Below are 18774 nucleotides of genomic sequence, written 5' to 3' on the forward strand. Positions count from 1 at the left end.
AAGGCAGATGCTTGACTGAGTCATCTGGGCGCCCCCAACAAGTATTTTTATTGAGCACTTACTACATGCCAGATTTTTTTTTGAAGAGTTGAAAGAGTCAACAGTGAGACAAATGGTCAAAAGTACACAGCCTCATGAGCTAAATTTCCCAGAAAGAAATACAATCAACAAAACAAATAAGATTACTATTATGTTTTAAAAGTGAAAATAATGCCAAGGAGAGTTTCAAAGAGCAAGGAAATGGGAACAGGATTAAAATTTCAGATAGTCAGAAAGCACTCACTAAAAAGATATAATTCGAGCAAAGACCTAAATGTTAACAGTTATTATTGTTATTATTACTTTCTGCCTTTCTTACTCAGTAATTTCATAGAATTCAGTCAGAAATTAGACAAGAAAAAAAAACATTCAAAGTGGAAGATATCGAATTCAGAAAATTAGGTGCTTACAAAACCATTGAAAGGTATAAAAAAAGTGAAATTTAAGTGAAGCTACTGCTTTCTTTCAGGAAATTAGGATATTATTGAAATTCTTAGAGACCAAAAAAAAAAAAAAAAAAAAAAAAAGAAAAGAAAAAGAAAAAGAAAAAGAAAAAGAAAAAGAAAAAGAAAAAGAAAAAGAAAAAGAAATTCCTGGAGACCACTACCTTGACATTAAAATGGTAATTATTAGTGAATCTCATTAAAGCCACTGGCAAAAACCTCATATTTGTCTCTTACTGAAGTTCACACACCACCTGTCTCTGGGGGAGGAGTTATATGAATTATTATCTATTTTCTGCCTTCAAAATCTCCCATATATATGTATCTCATTAAAGGATTTAAACCAAAATAGTGATGGCAATGGATTCTGGGAGATGTAGTTTTTAGATCTCCAGTCTGTGATAACAAAGGATGGCAAACAATGGAATCTGGGTAGGCATCTCTTCAAAAAGAAAAAAAAAAAAAGACTGAGAAGCAAGGCTATTTACTGTGTAGCAGGAATGCTAAATTCTTTATATTAATTTATTCCCCACAAAGCTATTATTTTCTTAAAAGATTTTGTTTATTTATTTGAGAGACACAAGCATGAGTGGGGGGAGGGGCAGTGGGAGAAGGAGAGAGAATTTCAAGCTGACTCTGTTTTAAGTGCAGAGCCAGATGTGGGGCTCCATCAAAAGTCAGTAGCTTAATTGACTGAGCCACCAGGTGCCCCTATTTATTATAAATAGTGACATATTATCTTCCTCAGTTCAGAGATAAAGAAATTGGAACTTAGAGCAATTCAATAGTTTCTCCAAAGTCACACACCAGTTAAATGCAGAGCTGGGATCTATTTCTAGTAAGTATGATTCCAGAACCTGCATTCCTAACCACTCTGCTTTTATTTACCTATACTCTTTATCCCTGGAGAAAAGGATGAACGAGGCGAATCGTATAATGATCTAAAGAATATCAATCATACCTGACTTTATTTGTAACTGACTGAGTTGGAAAGAAGTCATGGAAATAGCAATTTAAAAACAACAAGACTAGTTCTGAGGCAGAATACAGTAAATACTGCTAAGGAGAAGAATGGAGATGGGCAGGAATGTCCTACAGCCCCATTTCCACAAATATATTCAACCATTCTATTCTTTGGGCAAGACCTCTTCTCCAGACTGAGATCTGCAGAGAATTAGAATGTCAGTTCTAGAAGGACTCTTAGAAATCAATTCACCCCAGATGACCACCAAAACCATCAAAATTAAGAGACTGATTCAGAATCACACACAGGCAGAACTGAAGTAAAAAACTTGCCCTTCTAGACCGTGTTTTAGTCTGTTTTAATTATTTAATATCTATGATTTTTTTTGTGTGTCTGGTGGTTAAAACGGTTAAGTAGAAATCTTGTTTGCTATTCTTGGCTCTTCTGTGAACTTGCTGGCAGCTATGTCATGTCTCATTCACTTCATCCAAGGTTTCCAGAAACTCCATGTTACCATATGTGGAATAGGAGTCTCATTAATCTTCATTCAAAATATTAAAAGGATTGGACTGTAAGTTAATTTGTATAAAGTACTTCGAGATTTTTGGATAAAACCCATTGTATAAGCAAAGAAAGGGGACTATGTGCCCTTTCTGAATCATCAACCAATATTTTGAAGAATGACAGATTCTAAATTCAATAATAAATGCAAATGTTCTTCTTTGAAACCTTACAGTCAATTTTGGAACAATTTCAATATCCATGAAATTTCAAAAGTAATCATAAAGTGAGCTTGCCTCCAAAATCTTCCTGTGTAAAAGTAGAAGCATTTTTAAATTACTTCTGGGATATTTCTATCCTGAGGAAACAGCTGGCCATACTCTCCATTTAACTACATATTCCCACGCCATCTTTGGAAAACTAAATGCTGTAATTTACTTCAGCCATATTGTATTAATATTTATTATTCAACTAAGAAGAACAAATAACCACTGAATATTATTTATTCTTCAAGAAACATTATGTTCCTTAAGATTTATAGGTGAGGATCTATTTGTGTGTCTTACTTTGTTTACCAATCTGTGTCAATCCCCAATAACTGAAAATATTTGTTCTGTCAGAGTAAAATCCACATTTTTCCTTGTACTTTTGAATTAAATATTTTAGGTGAAAAAATATTTTAGAGGTGAGACGCCTGGGTGGTTCAATCAGTTAAGTGTTGCCTTCAGCTCAGGTCATGATCCCATTGTCCTGGGATCGAGCCCAGCATTGGGCTCCCTGCTTCTCCCTGTCCTTCTGCTCCTCCCTCTACTTGTGCTCTCTCTCAAGCACTCTCTCTCTGCCAAATAAATAAATAATTAAGAAAATTCAGGGGCACCTGGGTGGCTCAGTTGGTTAAGCATCTGACTCTTGATTTTGGCTCAGGTCATGATCTCAGGGTTGTGAGATCATTCCCCGTGTGGGGCTTTGTACTGGGTGAAGAGCCTGCTTAGGATTCTCTCTCCCTCCTCCTTTACCCCTTCTCCCTGACATGCATTCTCTCATTTTCTCTTAAAAAAAAAAGAAATATTTTATTTCGGTTAGAGAACACCACTTACCTCATCCCCAATAGAAAGAAATAGCCATTTATTTCCCTTTCTTTGAAGCAAATGATTAATTATATAATGTGAAATTTAGCAAATGCCCACACTGAGAAGCACAGTAAAATTCTTTTTTAAAAAAATATTTTATTGGGGATCCCTGGGTGGCTCAGAGGTTTAGTGCCTGCCTTTGGCCCAAGGCGTGATCCTGGAGTCCGGGGATCGAGTTCCACTTCGGGCTCCCGGCATGGAGCCTGCTTCTCCCTCTGCCTGTGTCTCTGCCTCTCTCTCTCTCTCTCTGTCTATCATGAATAAATAAAATAAAATCTTAAAAAAATATATTTTATTTACTTATTTGAGAGAGAGAGAGTGAGAGCCCAAGTGACAGGGGCAGGGTCAAAGGGAGAAGGAAAAGCAGACTCCCTACTGAACAGGAACCCTGATGTGGGGCTCCATCCCAGAACCCTGGGACCATGATCTGAGGTGAAGGTAGACCCTGAACTGACTGAGCCACCCAGGGACCCCAGAGGAGCAGAGTAAAACTATTTTTTTTTAAGATTTTATTTATTTATTCATGAGAGAGAGAGAGAGAGAGAGAGGCAGAGACACAGGCAGAGGGAGAAGCACACTGTATGCAGGGAGCCCAATGTGGGACTCGATCCTGGGACTCCAGGATCATGCCCTGGGCTGAAGGCAGGCGCTCAACCATTGAACCACCCAGGGATCCCTAAAATTCTTAATTAACTAGTCTATTCCCTTCACTAGGCTGTCATCAGAAATATAAAGAACTAAAATGATGTAATTTTTAAACACAGTAACTGAAAAGAAGAGAATGATATTTTTGCTGTCAATACAAATGGCATTTGCCACCTCTTCCAAAACAACTTAGGGTATTTAGCTCATCATAATTAAATCTATCCAAAAATGCACATGAATTAACTGATGGAGATTCTACAGTTTGGGGCTGCTTGTTTCTCCACATCCTGCCATCTGGGTCTTATTTCCACTGTACCACTGAAACTGAGTTGATGAAGCCATCAACAAACTCTTAAAATTCTTCTTGAAATGAACTTTTTCCTTGGTGTTTTGGATTTTCTCCTAGGTCCTCACTTTATATATTCTCCTAGGGTGATTCCACATATTCATTTCCTATTTTCCACGACTTCAATTATGTTTATGTTTTGAGCCACATGTGTATAGTCCAGATATCTGTGCTGAACATCAGAGCTATATGTTCAATTTCATATTAGGTATCTCCATTTGGATATCTGATCAAAATCTCATATCCAACATTCCCAAAACTGAACTCGTTTTCCTACCCACCACCACAAACTGCATTTTCATCTGTTCTCTGCATTTCAATGAGTGCCATCCATCAATCTTTCAGTTCCTTAAGCCATAACCTTCACAGTCTTCATAACTGCCTTTTTCTCCTTTCCCCAACACCTACAATCAATTACCAACTCCTCACGATTCTGCCTTTTAAATACTTTTTAAATTATCCATGATATATACGACCTCTATTGTTTAGACCACAGTCACCTCTTGCTTGGATTCTTACAAAGGAATCCCAAATGGACATTCTGTATTCAACTTTATCTTTTTTCCAACTCATTTTTTATACTGAACTAAAATTACATTATGACTCTATCATTTTTCTCCCTCTGTCTTATATTTCTACCATCCAGCTCTTTGCCAAGGCATATAAAAGGAGTTCATTAGTATGTGATTGAAAAAAGAAAGGAAGGGAGAGAAGGAAAAATGACAATTGGGGAAGTCATGGTTGTCTTTTTTTTTTCCCCCAAAGAAGCTCTGTTCTTTCATCTTTTAAGTCCCAAGAAAAGAAAACAATTGTTTCTGAAATGAGTAGGTACAAAGGTGGACAAAGACAAACTCTATGTATGAGACATCCAACAGTAGGGAGGAAAACAGGAAGGTATATTGTAAAGAAAGGGAACACAAATCTTCCACTCCACTGCACTTGCCCTTTCCCCATGTCAACAGAAACCATTACCCTCAGTGGTACTGAACCCTTCCAGCCCAGACGGAAACCATTTATTCCAAAAAATCATTATAAAAAGGAAAAAACAAAACAAAACTAAAAACCTTAACTAAATTAATAATTCATACTGATATAAAACTGCTAATCTTTTTCTTTATTTATTTATTTTTAAAGGTTAGTTGGTCTAAATTGTGGCATTTTAACTGCAAGGAATGTGCCCAGTTCTAGGTTTTAGCACTCAAATAAGTCAGAAACTTTCAAAGACATTGAGATGAAGCTGGTGATTTGAGTGAGTTCACCTAACCAGACTGATCTACTACCTGAAGCCTAACATCATCTCCACAGAAGGCTGGCTGAACAGAGTGCAGAGTAGTACCACGGCAGGCTGCTGTTCCCATGAGTGGAGAAACATCATTTGCTATTTTTTTTTTCAAACATGGCAAGAAGGAAAGAAGGAAGGAAGGAAGGAAGGAAGGAAGGAAGGAAGGGAGGGAGGGAGGGAGGGGAGAGGAGGGGAGAAGAGAGGAGGGACGGAAGGGAAGGAAAAAGGGGGGAAGAAAGGGGAAGGAGGGAGAGAGGGAAGAAGGAAGGGAGGGAGGAAAGAAGACAGCAACATGAGATTTGATTGCATTGTCTTTTTTTTTTCTTAAAGATTTTATTTATTTATTCATGAGAGACACACAGAGAGAGAGAGGCAGAGACACAGGCAGAGAGATGAAACAGGCTCCATGCAGGGAACCCGACATGGGACTCGATCCCGGGACTCCAGGATCACACCCTGGGCTGAAGGCACTCAACCACTGAGCTACCCAGGCCTCCCTGTCCATTGTCTTTTAATGTCTCACTTTTCCTACTGCATTTCTTGTCCCAGGGCAGGAGGACCAGATGTGCAATGATTCACAAGCAACGTGAGGTGACAGTTCCTCCTTGTCTGGAAATACTAAACACATTTCAAAGACACATTTTCAGTTGTGCCAAACCCATTTGAAACCACCCTTTTTAAAAATGACATCTTTTCTTCTTATTAAAAAACTTTTCCCCCTTAGACTCAATGTACCTCAAACTGAGCTCTCTGGGTATTTGAAACTGACAGTATTTTTTAAAAGCAATTTTGCAACTAATGAAAGAAAAGAATGATTTCAATTCTGGAAAAGTCAACTCAACTTACTCCAATATTTTATATCCCTTTATGTCCTTAGTTTTCTCTATTGTGTGTCTCCACACACATTTCAGGATATTTTTTTCAAACGAGCACCAAGTCCTCCTTTGTAAAAAATTACTTTCATTTTTCTGATTATATACTCTATGGAGAAAATTAAAGAAATACTCAAATAAAAATGACTCATTTTCCCATTAGCTAGAAATAACTTCACTCATAGATATTTTCTTCACACGTTTTAATATAGCTAAAGTCATAAAACTGCTACATAATTTTCACCCTTATTGTTTCACCCTTATGATAATTTATATGCCATAAAAATATTTTCAAAAACATTACTTTTATTACTTAGCGATGTTGGATTTTTAGGTATTTTTAAATTTCTTCAGTATTATAAATTATGCAATCATGTATTTCTATACATTTCTGGAACACAGTGTCACAAATAAATTACTATATCAAAGAATATATATTATATATATTTTGAGGTATTTGATTCCTCTTTTGAAATAGCCTTTTAAAAAATGGTGAACTTTTCTTTCTCACATGCAATATTTAAGGACAATTATTCCCTTTACAATTTTAAAGGCATCAGGCATTATGTGTTTTACTTTTCAAATCTGATGAACAAAATGGAATATCCTTATTATTCTACTGGCATTTTCCATGATCAGGATTGTTGAAATTTTATATTCATATTTCTCAATATCCACCAACTTGCATATGCACAAGGGTGTGTCCCTTATATGGTAATTTTATTTATCTTTCTGGGTCTGTCCCTAGGGTTTATATTTCTATGAATGTAATCACGATGTCTGATTTGGTTGAGAACTCCACCCTGGGTTTGAACTTAGGCTCAGATGTTCTAGAAAAATGCTTCACCAAGAATCAGATTTCCCAACATCACTCAATAGAACCATATCTATTTAGGCTTCTCTGACCTCAGAAATGAGTAGCATTAATTCCGAATGTGTTCTAAAAAGCTATTCTTATGTTATATAAAACCATGGAAGGGGGAAGCCTGAGTTTATTAAATAATTATTCCCCAAGGAAGTGGCAGCCAATGCTGAGTGAGAGATGAGATCACTCTTATTTACTATCTGGCCTGTTGGATCGGTTCACTCTGTTCCTTTAAGGGGCAATAGAATAATGAACTGGAGCATCCTGAAAGACTTCATTTTATAACCATATGTCCTTGTATCTATTACTAAGTATGAGATCAGAAGGCCATATGGACTGACTTGGGGATGATATTTTAAAGAATTATTAAAATGAATCATAGTAAGTGCAGTGGATAAACAAAAAGACATGAAAACTGGGATCATTAATATTTTGATAATATTTTAGACACAGCTACAGTTGGCAGGACACATCGAGGTGCTACAGAAGAAGCAAAGTGTTTTAAAACAGCAAAAGATATGGTATCAGCAAATAAGCAAATGGCAAGGACAAAAAATCCATAGCTTTCAACAGATTCCCCCAAAGAACACAGTTGTCTTAATTCAATACCACTAGACTAGAAAGAATGATCATTAGCATTGCCACCTCATGCAGCTCGTCTAACACCTCTACCCTATACTTGTAACACCTCATAAGCCAACCTTGGCAATGTCTAACCTTTTTCCAGCTGCAGGAAACTTGCTGGACCCTCCCCCTCTAGAAAAGAGTATCACGTTCCACCCCCTCCAGCATAGGAGCAAGAGATTAAAACACAACAACCAGTCTTTCCAAAAACACTTCTGAGCTTCTGTATTCTGGACTGTTTGCTGACCTCCATCCTGACCCACCAAACCATTCTCAATGGTAAATTGATATAAATGGTAAATACTCATGGTAAATTCCCCTCATTTATTTTTATTATATAACTATGATAGCTTCCATTAATTAATGCACTAAGCAACATGACAAACATTTTTAAAAAAGTATAAATATATTCTCACAACCCATGAAATAGATTGTATTATTATAACAATTATTATTACTAGATATCATTTATTCCACACCTACTTTTTCCAGAGTCGAATGTGTTATAATAACACTTATAATTTTCTCAATAAGTCTAAATGATAGATATCAAAGTTATTTCATAAATAATGAAGTTGAGATTCCAAGTACATGTGAAGCACTTACTACAGTGCTTGACACCTAGAAAATGCCCCAAAATATGACATTTTATTATTAGCATTACGTATTTTATTATTTATATGAATTTTGATGTCATAGGACATGTTCCTTTCCCCAGAAGGTATAGCATATACAAAAAAAAGTTTGTACCCGTGTGCTCATCTTATTAATAATTCTAATATTATTAATACTAATAATATTAAATAATATTAATAAATGATAATAACCACTTTTATTACTATGTATGTGCAATATATTATAGTACATTAATAATACATACTATATTAATACTGATGAGATATACTGAAAATGCTATCACTGTTAATACCATTATATACTATCATAATACTGATACTATTAATAAAATAGCTTAGCTTTTTTGAGCATCTACAGTGTGCCAAACAATGAGCTATATACCTCACTTTAATTTTAAAAAATTCTGTTCGACAAAGTCTTGTGTTACTTTTTGACTTTCAGATGAAGAAATCAAGAGTAAGAAAGATAAATTAATTTGTCCAAAGTTGCATGACTTGTATAATGAGGGCCAGAATCTGAATTTAGGCCATCTGACTTAAAAGCTCTAGTTCTTAATCACTGGGATTTAATAAATTATTTTGTATTTAAATACTTATTTTACATATGAAGAAGTTATGAAGGAAATAAATTGCCCATGATCACACAACATTTACTGGCCTCGCTGAAACTTGGTGCTAATAATTTTATTGTTTGCTTACTATGCCCAGCCACTGTGCAACCATTATCTTATTTAAAGCTCCAATATCCATGTAAGTTAGGTTCCCATATAATCTCCCTTTTTACCTTAAAGAAAACTGAAAATCAGAGAGGTTAAACTACTTGTCAAGTCTAAGGCTGTAAGAGAAGCTGGACTCCTGAACCTTTGCCTTTAACCACTATTAACTTCCTGGGTTAGCCATCTCTCAATCCAGCACCGTCTCCAGGTTGCCATGATAGTTTCTGCTTCTTCCCCAGAAGCAGTAGTGTGCTGGAGCCCCATCAGACCAACTTGTAAGAGCCAATTTTTAAATATTCTGGATTTTTGTGAGCTGGTGGTCAAACATAGTCATTATTAAAGGTAAAATGTAGCCCAGTTAAATAAATTATGCTAAAAATAAAGGTAAATCCTTTTGTACTTTTGTGATACATTTTATTTGTAATACTATTAATATTAATGATAAAAATTTTAAATATAATATTTTAAATTTAAAAATATTACTATTAATACTTTATTATACTGTATTATATTAATACATTTCCAATTCCTAATTTTTTTTATTACATTTTACTATTAACTAGCCTCTTGAGATTATGCATCTATTCTTTCTGCATGTGGGAATACTATATAATGATATGCTACCGTACATCTTTTCCCAACTCTGCCTTTAGTAATTTCGCATAAGATTTTGAAACTGGCCATGGTCAGACTATTTATATTACAGAAATGGGCAAATGCTTCAAATAGGCATTGTCAAGCATTTACCAGTAGCACTGATAAACTCATGACTTTTAAAAGTCACCAAAAAAATGTTTCCTAAGCAATTTAGTTTACATGAAGAAACTTCAAATTTATGTCACACTCATTCAAAACATGGATTAATTGGATTAAGATAAGTTAATTGTCTTAGTGGTATTAGTGATACCTTATGAGTGCAAATATTTCAAAGTGACAGTTTCTAGAGAATTTTAGTGGATATTTGAGCTAAGAGGCTTATACATACCTTCATGAAATAAGTCTCTCTCTCTCTCTCATCATGTAAGTAATTTAGTATGAGACAAAGGATGGAAGGAAGATAATATTCTAAATTTACATAACATACTACATTGTGGACCATCTAATCAACCATTAGTTTCCAATGCTAGATGCCATCTTGAAGAGGGACAAAATATAGTCAAAGAGGATGCTAAACCCACAGGCCAGAGGACAAATCCTGTCAAATGTGAAAGGTGCATAACCTAAGAGGTGTAAACCAGTCCATATGATCCACCTAGCTTAGTAGTATAATGCTTGGTAATTTTGTCTCGTGGGTCACTGGTCCAACCAGCTTCTGCCTGCGAGTAGATGAAAGGTGCTGGCAGGAGCAAGTGATTTAATGCTCTGAATGAAATGAAACAGTGAGCTCAGCTCCGGTCTGCACAGACTCTGCTTCTTCCCATAGTAGTAGGCAATCATTAGTACCCTTGTTGACAGTCTCTGCAGAAAGGCCAAGATCATAGTAGGCCCGGAGACTAAATCACATTTCACCTTGGTGGTCTCTCCAGCACAGAGCTGAAGAGGTGAGAAATTTGTTCTGCCATTTGGTCTCATTAGAGATCTTTAATTTCCAGTAATATGTTTCTTTCTCAAGGACCCCGGAGTCAAGAGTTCAAAGGAGCACTAGAAGGAAACAAAAAATGTTTGTAAAGTCTCTTTGCTCAGTCATTTTTCTTTCGCAACGTTTCTAAGGACACAGTCTTAAATCAAATTCTTTTGGGGACATTTTCAGTAGAGGAAAATTTTGAACAGCTGAATTCTGTTTGAATTTGTAGGATTTATTTTGAAATCATTAAGTTGGAAAGACAATAAATTACAGTGTGGAATTTTATAAGACCTCATAATGGTAGAAAAGTAGAGCTGAGCAAAGTGACCTTTCCCTGCTATTTTAAATATTTAGATCTCTGGTGAAAAGGCCAGGTGGTGTCACAGAACCAGGGACTGGAAACTGCAAAGGACAATAGTGCAAAAGGCTAAGAGGCATGCACCTTAGTTCCAATTTTGCCATAAAAGCATTATGAGAATTATGAGCTTCAGAAAAATAAACGTGTTAAACCAAATGGACTTCCATCTCTGACATCCTATGGTGCAGAATTTTTTTAAGCAGATAAGATATTTCTATACATTTTACCGATGAAATATCTACACATGTTAATATATGTAAAGCACTTGCACAGGTCTGGAGTATAATAAGTGCCATGTAATTTTTTGTTTTCATATTATTTTTGTTATTACTATTATTAAAAATGTTAAATTACCCAAAACACATTATAAAGGAGTTTTAAGAAACTAAAACTCCAGCCCTGGTCTGGACACTTTTTTTTCTATTGAAATATAAAAAATTGAAATGTCATACCTACAAAAAATTGAAATGTCATACCTAATAGGTGTGACATAGTTAATTTCCCAAACAGCGGTTCATGGGAATAATAACCTTTCAAGATGCTTCTTTGTAAAATCATTCTTTATATGAAAAGAAAATTGGGCAGATGCTGCCTTCTTCCTCTTCTTAGATAGTAACAAGTGCATATTAGCTTATTAAAGACTCAGAGTATTCTTGAGGTAAGAAATCTATTCAACCTGGCATAATTTAGCATTCCCAAACTTATTGGTGACAAAACCTCATTAGTGCATAATATCTACATAGCTCTTCCACTGAACCACACAGACCTTTTCCAATTGTAGAGGAATCAAATCTTGGTCTCAGCATTTGAATCTTCCCAGAACCTTAGACCAGCACTTACTAGACAAGCCAGACCCTGTGCTATGATATTTACAGTAATTATCCCAATTAAAACTCTAGAGGTCAGTGGCTTCATGACCAATAAGCAAGGGGAGGCTCAGAAGCCCTTCGTAACTCACATAAAATTATACAACCAGGATAGAACTGTCATTTTCAGGACCTCTAAGACATTCGGAATGACTCTAAGTAAATGAAAGAATGAGCAAACGCTTCCTGACTTGGGCTGAAGTGAAGGCTGAGCTTGGACATGGTGCCCACTGAGGGAGCTTTAAGATGCTAAATGATCCAAGAAGGTGGAGCTAAGGAATTGAGACAAGGGAGGGGAAGCCAAGCTATAGAATACCTGTGTCACAGCCCAAACCACTTAGAGAGGAGGTGAATTCTCCATTTGTGGAATATATAATAAGAGAAATTGCAGATATCACTTTGCTACATTCCTTCTTGTCTTCACATATGTGTTCTATGTATGTTTGCCCAAAATAGAAGTATAGATTCCATTAACTCCCAGCTAAAAGGCCCTATAATATATTTAGCTAATGGGACATTCGCCATACTAGGAATGCCACCCATATCAGAAAGGCTGGTTTTCACCCTGTTGTGGTCTCAACAGGTCGGATCTTGCTGATATGGCCTTCTTCTTGCCATAGGTGTTGATAAGCACTGCTTACAACTCCTGGTTCATCCAGGCACAGAAACTTCTGTGACAGTCATGTGGGGTGATGGAGGAAGGGGGGGAACCTCAGCTCTAAAGTCACTGACAAATTCCAATTGCTTAGCTGGAGTCAGGTTTATAGTTTTTATAGAATTGTTTATGATGATCAGAGGCCATTTATCCATGGTGAATCCAATCACATAATATAGTTAATTTCCTAGTTGTTAACAACAAAGGAGGAAGTAGAAAGTTTAAATGCTAGATTTCATTAGCAGATAAGCTGTGAGATTTCCAAATCATCCTCAGATATGACCATTAGTTACTGTGTAGGAAAGTAATTCCACTTTCTCCAGATATTCTGATTGTTCAAGAGTAATCAGAATACTATCCTGATTTGCAAATATACTGTCAATTATTCTAAATTTTATGATAATTTCCTCCAGGGTAAGAAAGCCATTTGTTTCATCTGGCTCATCAGCTAACAGATAGCAACTTTTACTATATATGGTTTTCTTTATTTGTGTGTGGAGCTTAGTCATGCAGAAAGAATCTTTTGTGATCATTATAAGGTCTTAAGTAAAAGAACTCCATAAGTATTTTAAATGTTGAAATTATGAGTTCTAGTACTTACAGGATCAAGACATGAACAGAACCAGTCGAGAAACACCACCTAAAGTCTTATTTATAAAGCTTATTTATTTATGTCTAGGTACATTACATGTTACACTTGGCCAATATATTTAACATTTTACATACTTCATCTATTCATCGGTAAACTCAGTCCATAAGATACCCAAATATACTTTGATCTAAAATTGTATGCTATTTGAGATTTGTACACAGAATAAAAGAAAAATGCTGTGGATTGCATGCTATCGATGGGTAAATTACCTCATGATGAGAGTTTCTCCACCAAATACAGATTCTCTAAAGTGTAAAAATATAAGAAAGTCAATAGGGATTTAACTCTTGTTTCTTATTCTTTTATTTATTGCAAGAGGGAGAAAAAGAGAGTGGGGGGGGGATGGGCAGGAGCAGAGGGAGAAGCAGACTTCCTGTTGTGCAGGGAGCTCAATGCAGGACTTGATCTCAGGACTCGGGATCACGACCTGAGCTGAAGGCAGATGCTTAACTGACTGAGCCACCCAGGCACACTGTATATATTGACTTCTATATATTTTTGATCTACTATATGTTTTTTGGTAGCTGCACAGTATCCCATAATTCAGATGATCTAAATTTATTCCATAATTTGTTCCTAGTCCATAATTTGGAAGCACTATTTTTTGGACATTTTTCTACTTATAGATATTTGTATTGTTTCCAACCTCTTAAAATCAGAAACATGCTGCAATTATTTTTAGAATGTGATAAACTGATTCTGAAGTCCACGTGGGAGAAAAATATGTAAGAATTATCTAAAGGTCTTAAAACACAATAATAGTGATATGGTGAGAGGATTTATTGTTTATTGAAACTTAATATCAAAATTCAAAAGCCATAAAATAATGAATATTTATGAATAATGAATTTATGAATTCAAAAGCCATAAAATAATCCATTTGCCAAGGAGAACTTAGTCAATGACACAACTCGACTCCAAGTCAGGTCGGGGGGGTGGGGGAAGTTTTGGATTTACCAGCAATTAAATATTAAGGAATCACTGGAAAAAAATAAATGAAGCCCCAGTTATGTGTCTGTGGACAAATATAAATCCAATAAAGAAGTTTCAATCACAAAAATAAATGTATTAAAAAATAAGTTTCAAACATACATAACTTTGAAGTAAAGGGAAGCTTGGTAAGGAAGATGGAAACAAAAATATATAAAGGAAAAATAAAATGCCAGATGAAATCATAAAACAATAAAACAACAACAACAACAACAACAAAAACTCTTTTTTAATAGGAATAAGCAACTTAATCAAATTGAAAGAACAATTACAGACTGGAAAAAAATATTCACTACACCAACAAAAGTGGTTAATCCCCTTAAGATACACGTGGTTCTTCAAATTAGAAAGAACAATGTATATAGCAAGAAGAGAATTAATATTCAGGGAAATGAAAAAAGCAACAAGAAAATAAAACTTCTGGCCCTTCACATTGGCAAAAATGTAGGATTGTGTTAGTGCCCAGTGCTCATGGGGTTATAAGAGAAACAGTACTCCTATATACCATTTCTCAAAAGCAGTGATGAGTCTGGAAATTGCTGTAATTTTTGGAAAATAAATCTGGCTATATAACTGAAGTGTGCTATCATTTGATCTAACATCCCACTTCTGGGAAATTATTTTTCAGAAAATACTTACAAGTGTATGATTCTTTTCAAATAGGAATTTGGTTTATTGTCTCCTGGATAAAATAAACAAACATTCAAAAATCTAGGGTTCCTGCACATAACTATGATGTCCTTTTGATGTTTCTGTTTCTTTGTACCAGAAAATCATAGGAGAAAAATTGTTAACATTGGGAGCCTTTGCTCTCCTTACAGATGCTAAGGAAAAAGAAAAGAGAACGTGAGGAACTTGGGCAGGAAGCTAAGGGTTTGCAATAGAGCAAGGATCATTGGCTGAAGCAGGTACAGAACAAATGAGTGAAATAATTCTGCCCTTCGCTAGTTTGCAACTGCATGAAAGACAGACACGTGTACATATGAGGCAAAGAACTAACAAAATATCACAATGGATTACTTGGAAGAGCAGTCACAGTGCAAATATAAGCAAATTCCAGCAGCAGATCCTCAGCAGTTTAATTTCTTAGTTGACTTTTCGAGAGATACAAAAGCCAATCCAATTTTTGGCCATACTGTATATAACCAGAAAAATAAAGTCACAGTGGTCAGCCACACAGCCTATCAGGGATCCCATGTATTAATTCAATCTTTATTGAGTTAAAAGGAAAAGATAATTAAACATACACACACACACACACACACACACACTTCAACAAACCAAAATACCTCCTGATTATTGAATAAAGAAATAGCACTAAATATATTGTAGTGTTTGTCTGAATGAAGCTTATTAAATATGAGTAACTGCTATTTTTCATGCACTTTGGATAAAAAGATGAAAAGAGGGGCACCCAGGTGGCTTGGTCGGTTAAATGTCAGCCTTTGGCTCAAGTCATGATCCTGGGGTCCTGGGAAAGAGCCCCGTGTCAGGCTCCCTGCTCAGAGGGGAGCCTGCTTCTCCCTCTTCCCACCCCTCCTTTGCTAATGCTTGCTCTCTCTCTCTCAAACAAATAAATAAAATCTTTAAAAAAAAAGATGAAGAGAATCAATAACTTTTATCATGAAAGAATTATATCAAAATAGATTCATATATCTACATCCGCTGATGACTTACAAAGGAGAAAACTGGGAGCTGAATTAGAGTGGTAAAGAAAAGGTCTAAATCTGCTCCCTTATCTCTACTATGTTATCCCTAATATGTCTGATTCAGCATTTTTGTCCTCTAGATTCTCTTTAGAGATATAAGACAGGGTCCCTTTCTTTGTCAAGAAGCCCACTTTCTGCACATTTCCTCAGTCTTTTACTTGTTTTACTGGTCACAAGTAACAGGAACAAAATGTCTGCTCTTTACTGAGTGTTTATGGGGTCAAGGACTGTGCCAAGCATTTTTATATAAGTGAACTTCTCTCATTTCCACCACTGTGAGGTTTGTATTTTCTGTATTTTATAGATTAAGGAAACCCAGAGGCTCAAAGTTATAAAAAGTGTGGGAAGGATCATATCGCTATCACAAGGCAGAGATGGTCCTCAGACCCATGTACTCTCAACTTCAAAGCCTATGTTGTATTTAAGCATGTTGATAATCTGCCTCAAGACAGAAGAATATAGACCACTCACTTCTCTACTTCATGACATGTTGGCTTATTTTTTCTACCCCTTATGGTTTGGTGGTTAGTTTGCATGGCTATTTAACTCAGGAATTAATGAACTAAAAATTCTCCACTGCTCTTTGCTTTTAGAGGATCTAATGTCAAGAATGCTGTTAGAAGTCAGGAAGGTAAAATAAAAATGAAAATATTTAGAAGTTGGTAAATTACAGGTCCTTAACTTAAAGGAAGATTTGATTTGCCTATTTCTGCCAGAGAAAGACTAAAGGCACACAATGCCTGACTGGTTTTGATGTCTATTAGATGGATTTCTCCTGAGAAGTTCAGATAATCTCTGATATTTATATAGTGGCAATCATATCCCTGGCACTTAGCAATGGCCAGAGAGAGATTAGATAAAAGACCCTTAAGAGATTAGTGTAATATAACCCAGACTTTGATGCATCTGTTCTCTGTTGGCCTGTGAAGTCAGGCCCCACATTCCATTTTTCATAGTAAATCCAAGGTAAAATTTTAGGGTCCTATACTATGATTATTTTTTCTAATCAGTTGCTCTTAATATCATAGTCTTGGTGCCTGGATCTTCCTTGACATGAAATTTTTAAACATTTAATTCTATTTTATTTTATTAATTCAATATCATAATGTGAAAGCTCTTTAATTATGTACCAAACTATTGAGAAGGACCTCTATCCTAGCCACGCACTTAAAGGAAAAAAAAGGACTAATTAATTTCATCTCCTTATCCTCAGACTCTAGCCACATTTTTTCAAAACACTCCATTTCTCTTCAACCTATTTCGTTTCTCTTCAATTCACAGTAATTGGGGCAAAAGGGATGCTTGGTGATTGGCTGAAAGTGTTGGGATAAAAAGCAAGCCTTTTCACAACACTTTGATTATTTTCACAGATTGGCCAATGCTCCTTTTTAAAACTGCTACATTTCTTAAAAGCCCCAGACTGATTGCTTGTACTAATCCTAATGTATATCTAAGTATATTGGCCTCTTGGCCCAGTTTCTGAGTCTGAAATTGAATGCACATTGAACCCTACCAGGTTCCTTGCTCTTCCACTCCTTCATACATCCATTAACACACATACACGCAGGTTGTTTTGGTCAGTATATGTTCCCTAAGGTTCAAAGCATCCCATTAAAATACCCACACACTTTCTTAACCACTACCACTCTTATTGGTATCAAAAGGAATGACCTCCTTCCATACGCTTTTCTTACAAAGATAAATATATATATCAGTTTACAACCAATTTCTCCTTTATAATATTTTTAGTTTTATGTCCAGTTCATTACAATCTCAATCATGTAGCACTTCCTTTCTGAAACAATGTCTTTTTTTTTTTTTTTTAAATTTTTTATTTATTATAGTCACAGAGAGAGAGAGAGAGGCAGAGACACAGACAGAGGGAGAAGCAGGCTCCATGCACCAGGAGCCCGACGTGGGATTCGATCCCGGGTCTCCAGGATCGCGCCCTGAGCCAAAGGCAGGCGCCAAACCGCTGCGCCACCCAGGGATCCCCTGAAACAATGTCTTGAATGAAATATTTCACATGAATTTTGGCATCTAGTAATATTGTAACTTTCAACCTGCTTATTTTTTGAGTGACCCATTTATTTTCATTGTAATTATTATTAACTAGTATTAGTTCAATAAAAGTAAAGTTACTAAGAGGAGTGTGAAATCCTTAAAAGGGGATTATACTGAAAAATTTTTTTTCTTCTTTTGACAAAGAAAGCAGGCAAAAAGCTACACTGCCTCCTCTGAGATTTGAACTCAGAACCTTCAGATTATGAGACTGACATGCTGCCTCCTGCACTAAGGAGGCTAACTAGAAGCTCCTTCATCTATGTACAACTCTCTGCTGACCTACAAACAGACAATGGCATTTTCTTTCAAAGACTAAAACCAGTAGAACACTTGAGTCATCAAGTTTCTTTTATTGTCTTGAAAGTACATTTCAGTTATGGCTCAAATTGTCATTCAAAACCAAAATTGCTTTAATTATGTTCATGCAATTTTCTAGTGTAGAGATTCAACACACCAAGGAAAAGTTAACCAGTGTTTTCATATGACCTTTCTCTTATACTAAGCTTCTTGTTCTCAAAGATCCAGGAAAGGACTGAGACCATAGCGGGAACATTTTTCGAAGAGGATGGGTTGCAAAATGCTTATTGTCCTGATATTTAATGTTACTTAACTGTAAAAAATATAGTTCTATTTTGTTCCTATCCAGAAACAATAGCATTCTCTTGAAGATCAGTATTTAACTTGCTAACACGGTCTTGGTTGAACAACAATGCCATGCCAGCCAGGTTATATAAAGTAATTTCTGTAGCCTTCTAAACCTACTAGTGGTTTAGGATGCTTTTTCCCTGTACATTTTCCCTGCTTTCTTCACTGCCTCCTTAAGGTGAAAAGAGAGACTAAGGTGCTTCTAGTCC

At 35.8% G+C, this 18774-nt stretch overlaps 1 non-coding gene across 1 annotated transcript; it reads right to left on the reverse strand.

The window, feature by feature from the left end:
* Positions 1 to 18085: 18085 nt before the first annotated feature.
* On the reverse strand, positions 18086 to 18158 carry TRNAM-CAU. The gene has a single exon. It is a non-coding gene; the product is annotated as a tRNA-Met (tRNA).
* Positions 18159 to 18774: the final 616 nt, after the last annotated feature.

Source organism: Vulpes lagopus, chromosome 9, assembly GCF_018345385.1.
Source record: "Vulpes lagopus strain Blue_001 chromosome 9, ASM1834538v1, whole genome shotgun sequence".
NCBI classification, from domain to species: domain Eukaryota; kingdom Metazoa; phylum Chordata; class Mammalia; order Carnivora; family Canidae; genus Vulpes; species Vulpes lagopus.